The 7,300-nt window shown below is 32.3% G+C and overlaps 1 protein-coding gene across 1 annotated transcript in view; it reads left to right on the forward strand.

Annotated features, from left to right (window-relative positions):
• The window catches only part of LOC135227139 (pro-resilin-like), a 212,272-nt gene that overhangs the window by 144,707 nt on the left and 60,265 nt on the right, over positions 1-7,300 (forward strand). The gene's annotated exons all lie outside the window — the stretch shown is intronic.

The raw sequence follows: 7,300 nt of genomic DNA on the forward strand, positions 1-7,300 counted from the left end.
CATTGTATTTTATTTTAAGCACTGTTAAAAACAGGGTATTAAGAATAAATACTTTTTCACTTGCTCAGGAGGTAAGCCTTTGAACTACTTGTTGTTGTTGTTGTTGTTGTTCTCATTCGTGTTGGGGGCGTAGGAAAGGTCTATCGAAGAGCCTAAAAAGGTCTGAAATAGAAGTTTCGCGTTGAGTTAAAGATCCAGGAATTTTAGGGAAGGATATTTATGATTTATTTATTAGAATGAAAATGTGAAAAAAAATAATGTGCATGCTAAACGGTACAGAATAATTATTTCTTATAAAATATAGCGTATTTATCTTAATTTTCGTTGTTGAAACAACGCGCTATTTGACTGTAGATTTTTACACGCGACCCGAGTAAGCTGGAGGTCGAATCGCGCCTTGTAAGGGTATATTATTTGAAATTTCTTCAAATAATGTTTTTCTTTTAGTTTCCTTTTAATGTTTATACTACTTCTAAACTTCAGATTGACGAGATTCATTTCAAATTCAACATTTAGGCTTTGATTCGTTGTAAACGCTTTAAGGGTCATTAACACTGACTTGAATTGCAAATCTATTGAATCGGTTTACGAACCTAATCTGCTGCAGCTTCTACATCACACAATGATAAGTTAGGGTCTCCTCCTGCAGTGCTGAATATCTACTAATATTCAAACTTTTGTCAAATATTGTCAAAAATATTTTCAACTTGTGAAAAGAGAGTTATACATCAAAATTTTACTTGGCTTTTCACAAAGTATGCTAGACATAACAGGCTGGCTTTCTTTTTGAGAGCATTAGAAAGTTCAGGATTTCAAAAGGCTTTACCTTTACAGTTACTGAATATCTTTTTGTATATTTTCAAATCTAAATCCTGATAATTCTCTCTAACCTATTTCTCTCTCCTCTCCATTTCTGTCCCTCATTCTTCGGACTTTAAAAGCATGCGAGATTTGAAATATTGAGAGTTTCCATAAGAAAACAAGCATACTTTCAAATAAATATTACCAAGAATAGGCTTTTTGCCTGCGTTTCCAAACCTTCATCAAATACAAAAACGGCACACACGCCCACAAATCATTCGCACTGGACACCAGATGACACATTAGCGAATATGCTCACATTATCAGAAGATGCTAAATGAATCATAATGAAGGTGAACGGTGTCAGAGTGAAAAATTAAACTTACACCGAAAACTATCTTGTCAGAAATATCAAGCAACGATTATTGACCATTCCCGAGCCATTACATAAACCACGAAGAGAAATCGAGCAGGATTACACCTTTCGATCTGGAGCGAGTTCTCGTCCGCGATTTCGAAAGGTCTGCTCCACTTGCAAGCAGAGCAGCGGTCTGACGTCACTTCCAGGCCTCCCAGCGACTGCTCATGTCCCTGGGATAAAGGTTCCAACGATTTTTTTCAAGTCTACTAAAACCCTCAACTCAGAAAGTCTTTGGAAATTTAGTAGATTTCTAAAATGGTTATAAATTGTGTGATATTAGCTCTTATTAGTTGGGTATTGGGCATGACCTTGCCTCCACTCTTTCGAGATCATTTTGCAATGCCCTTTTTTTTTCCCTGGGTTCTGGTTACAAGAAGTGATTCTGTATCTTGGTGGGCGTTACAGATTTCCCTCGCTTGTTTAGTTGTTGATTTATGCACATTATGCAAATGAATTGCTTATAATAATAATAATAATAATAATAATAATAATAATAATAATAATAATAATAATAATAATAATAATAATAATAATAATAATAATAATAATAATAATAATAATAATAATAATAGTAAACTCTGTCGCAGCATAAGCAGTATACATCGATAATTAGGGATAAAGATAAGTAAAAAATATTATATTTTCATAATCAAAACATGACATAGACAAACCATTATAGAATTTTAGTTATATCCAAAGAAAAATTATTGTTTGTGATTTATTCCGGATGATTTTAATCACAACCCTTATAACTTTGTTATTTGTGGTAAATTTTTTTTTTAGAATAATACCAGTAATAATAATATGCTAAATGCTGACAATCTTAAAAACTTATTTAATCAGGAAGTATAGAAATTGCATAGAACACATAAACAATGCCAGCAGAGAGAGAGAGTTATAACAGATTTTATCATATTCATTCATTCAATGAAAGCAATAGAGAGAGAGAGGGGAGAGAGAGAGAGAGAGAGAGAGAGAGAGAGGGGAGAGAGAGAGAGAGAGAGAGAGAGAGAGAGAGAGAGAGAGAAATTGTATTCTTAAGTTTTTATATCATAACTTGATGTCGTTAGAAAAATTGTCCTTTTTGCAAAAATCAACTATCTTCGTTAGAGAGAGAGAGAGGAGAGAGAGAGAGAGAGAGAGAGAGAGGAGAGAGAGATTTAAAATCTTATATCGTAACTTGATGTTGTTAGGACAATGGCCATTACTGCAAAAACACAGTCCTGCTAAAATCAAAGTGAGAGAGAGAGAGAGAGAGAGAGAGAGAGAGAGAGAGAGAGAGAGAGAGAATTTGCTTTCTTAATTTTTATATCATAACTTGCTGTCGTATGGACAATGGCCATTATTGCAAAAACACAGTCCTGCTAAAATCAAAGAGAGAGAGAGAGAGAGAGAGAGAGAGAGAGAGAGCCGAGAGGTAGAGAAGACGAGCCATTGAGAGAGAGAGAGAGAGCATTACCTTGAACTTCCTCCCAAAACCTACAGTTCTATTGGTGACCTTACCCCCGGTCACTGACTCATGATTTTCATTCTCCGAAATATATCAGATGTCTAAAACTGTTACGCATATGCGAAAATTTCTTTGGCTTATTAATATTACCCATGCACGATTTTGTTCCTCCAAAGAAGATGGTAACTGAGAACATTTTTAAGTGTCTTGGAAGAAAATCGTTAAAAAAATTTTTGATGCAAAATATTTTTGCATCGTTATCTTATAGTATAGTATATGTACTTCTATAATATATATCTATATATATTATATATATATATATATATATATTATATATTTATATACTTTATTATATATTTATATATATACTAACAATAATATATTTATTTATTATATATTAACTAATATATATGTATGTATATATAAAATGTTGCCTCAGCTGAACATATATATATATATAGTACATATACATTTTTATATATATATATATATATATATTATATATATATAATATATATACACGTTAAGTTACCTTAATAACTGAAAAATCAAACAACTATACTTCGAATAATGATCTATCCTTGACCAGTGACACGTGTGACAAAAGCTAACACTCAAAAAATAAAAGAAAAAGTACTTAAATTCAAACTGAGTACTGACTGCTCCGAGTCGTGGGTGGGTCAGGTAAGTGACCCAGACCTTCCAAGGTTCCCAGTTTTTTGTCTCTTTCGCCCTTTTTTTTTTGCATCATTATTTCTCTTTCTTGCTACACTTTCTCGTTTTATTACTCTTCTTCATTGGCTGTTAGCTCTCTCTCTCTCTCTCTCTCTCTCTCTCTCTCTCTCTCTCTCTCTCTCTCTCTCTCTCTCTCTTCGTAGTTGGTTTAGAAATTATGCGTCTACGCGTCAGATGACGTAGCTGGATAATATTTATACATTAAATTAGGGCCATGCATAAAACTGATAGAATTCCTATGATACAGTGACCTAAACTGACCTGTTAGCTCTCTCTCTCTCTCTCTCTCTCTCTCTCTCTCTCTCTCTCTCTCTCTCTCTCTCTCTCGTAGTTGGTTATGAATTTAAGCGTTTAAGACCACATGCTGTAACCTGATCTAATTATACATTAAATTAGGGCTTTTGTATAAAAATAATATAATTCCCATAATACAGTGACCTGACCTAAAATGACCTTGGTTCAGTCCAGACGCTACCCATCTCCCTACCAGCCCACCTACCCACTCACCCTTCACCCACTGTTTCAATCACCCACCCTTCAACCACTATTTCTATCAGTTTTTTATCAAGTCGAGACTTTCAGTCGATGTTCGAATATGACACCCGTTTCTCTTAATTAAGTGTGATAACAGGTTGAGGTGGCGGGAAAAATCTGATGAATTGGCCCGAAGTCCATTACTGATCGGTAATTGCCTTATTTAGCTACGGCTGTTACCCATTTTTAGTACGTATCTAAAGACGAAATATTGTTATCTATTAGTTCTTAAGAATCTTTTTTTATACTTGTAGGGTTTGTAGTATGTAGTAGTTAGCAAAAGGCTCTCTTTAAGTTTTTCCTGTGCAAGGGTATCAAGAAAGGAAGACATTATATACACAAACTCACACACGCACACACACACACACATATATAAAGATGTTCTTGTATAAAAGTTTCCTTTGAACCTAAATTAGTATATCAGTTGGTCACTATGACACCACGTTAAATGTATCGAGTGCCCAATACAAACCAATGTCAATATGAGACACACACACACACACACACACACACACACACACATATATATATATATATATATATATATATATATATATATATATATATATGTAATGTGTGTGTGTGTGTGTGTGTGTGTGTGTGTGTGTGTGTGTGTGTGTGTGTGTCTCATATTGACATTGGTTTGTCATGGACACACGATACATTTAACTTAGTGTCATAGTGACCCACAGATATACTACTTTAGGTTCAAAGGAAACTTGTATACAAGAACATCTTTAATAAATAATGCAGAGCAGACACTAGGGGACACTCTTTGTTGCCAGCAGGAGACAGGTCATGTAAATGGTGAGGAACTAAGTCTGAGGACTTCCTTGGATTCACTGTAGTCTTAACAAGACCTCCTATGGGCCTCAAGAGACTCGTAGGATTCGAAGGAGTCGGTGAGCTGAGCCTCATCGTCGTGCTAGGACACGTGCAGGAGACCAGTGGGGAACTTAATCCCTGAGTCACGTCTCCTACGGGATTCTAGAATAGTTGAGTTTTCTAAAACGTGACCTTGAAAGTTAACAAGGGATGACAAAAGTTTCTTTCTAAAGAGGGGTAAATTTACGTCAAAGATTGCTCGTAAATATTTACCCTTTTATCTAAATATTTCTACAGCCCTCGTCTACCTGGACAATAAGTAGTTCACCCACCGCAAGGTCTTACCTTATAGCTCCCATGCTGTTATTCACTGCCCAAGAATCTATTGCTTTGCTGCCTTAAGGTCAAGGTAGCTTGAGGTCACGCCTTTCATTCCGAAGCTAGTTTCTTCTTCTTCATTTTTTATAGGGATTTCAAAACGCTTTCTGTATCAGAGAAAATACGTTATATTTACCCTTTTTTCTTACTCGGAACCTAATTATAAGTCTGACCGCAGCGTGTAATTTGAACTGATCGGGAAATATATATAATCCATTGTGAACACACGCGATTATTATCGTCTTCAGCATCACGAGAGTTTCCGTTCGTATGTCGAAATTGGTCAGTCATTTCCAGCTGGTTTTGAAAAGGTTAAAGTTTTCCCTTAAGTAGCGATTTTGATATGCAAGATTTTTTTTTTTTTTTTTTTTCTTTCTTTATTTTTTCTGTTCAGTCAACCTTCGCATTCACTGGAGAATTATTTGCATGAATTTGCTGCCTCGTCGCTATTATTTTTTTCTAATTTTACTTATTTTTTCTCATATTTGTTATTATTATTATTATTATTATTATTATTATTATTATTATTATTATTATTATTATTATTATTTATTATTATTATTATTATTATTATACTTCAAAAACATTAGGCTACAAAACTGGCCAAACTTTGCTTTTTATTTAATTATTTCAGTTAATAATGAAGCAGTCGTTAAATTCTCTGACGTTGTAAAGTTTTTTTTATTACCAAATGAAATCATTAAGATTAATTTAGTTGATGATACTTTAGTATAATCATATCTTAAGTTTCTTACAGTATCACTGGAATAACATTTAATTGGTCTCATACTAGACACAGTGAATCTTGGGAGTAAATCTGCATAAATATAGACGTGAGCATTATATATAATATATATATATATATATATATAGATATATATATATATATATATATATATATATATATATATATATAGATATATATATATAAAAATATATATATATATATATATATATATATATATATATATATATATATATATAGATATATAATATCTATAGATATATGATATATATATATATATATATATATATATATATCTATAGATATATATCTCTATACTATATATATCTGTATATATATATATATATATATACAGCATATATATATATATATATATATATATATATATATATCTAGATATTATATATATATAGTAGAATATATATATGTATATATATATATATACATATATATATCTATATATATATATTATATATATATATATATATTTATATATATATATATATCTATATATCTATATATATACATATATATATCTATATATATATATATATATAGATATATATATATTATATATATAATATATATATAGATTTATATTATGATATATATGTATATATATATATATATAAGATTTATATTATGATATATATATATATATATGTGTGTGTGTGTGTGTGTGTATATATGTATGTGTGTGTGAGAGAGGAGAGAGAGAGAGAGAGAGAGAGAGAGAGAGAGAGGGAGAGAGGGAGAGATGCTTTATGATTCAGTGCAATGTGTAACTTCAAAACAAACAGCAGTGATGATTTTAGTATACTTTGCCTCAAGACTTTGCTTAACAAGCAATTGCGGTGATAATAATAATAATAATAATAATAATAATAATAATAATAATAATAATAATAATAATAATAATAATAATAATATCAGGAGAGGGATCTTCCAGGGCGACTCACTGTCCCCACTACTCTTCGTAGTAGCCATGATTCCCATGACAAAAGTACTACAGAAGATGGATGCCGGGTACCAACTCAAGAAAAGAGGCAACAAATCAACCATCTGATGCTCATGGACGACATCAAGCTGTATGGTAGAGCATCAAGGAAATAGATACCCTAATCCAGACTGTAAGGATTGTATCTGGGGACATCAGGATGGAGTTTGGAATAGAAAAATGCGCCTTAGTCAACATACAAAAAGGCAAAGTAACGAGAACTGAAGGGATAAAGCTACCAGATGGGAGCAACATCAAACACATAGATGAGACAGGATACAAATACCTGGGAATAATGGAAGGAGGAGATATAAAACACCAAGAGATGAAGGACACGATCAGGAAAGAATATATGCAGAGACTCAAGGCGATACTCAAGTCAAAACTCAACGCCGGAAATATGATAAAAGCCAT

This window comes from Macrobrachium nipponense, chromosome 15 (genome assembly GCF_015104395.2).
Source record: "Macrobrachium nipponense isolate FS-2020 chromosome 15, ASM1510439v2, whole genome shotgun sequence".
Lineage (NCBI taxonomy): Eukaryota > Metazoa > Arthropoda > Malacostraca > Decapoda > Palaemonidae > Macrobrachium > Macrobrachium nipponense.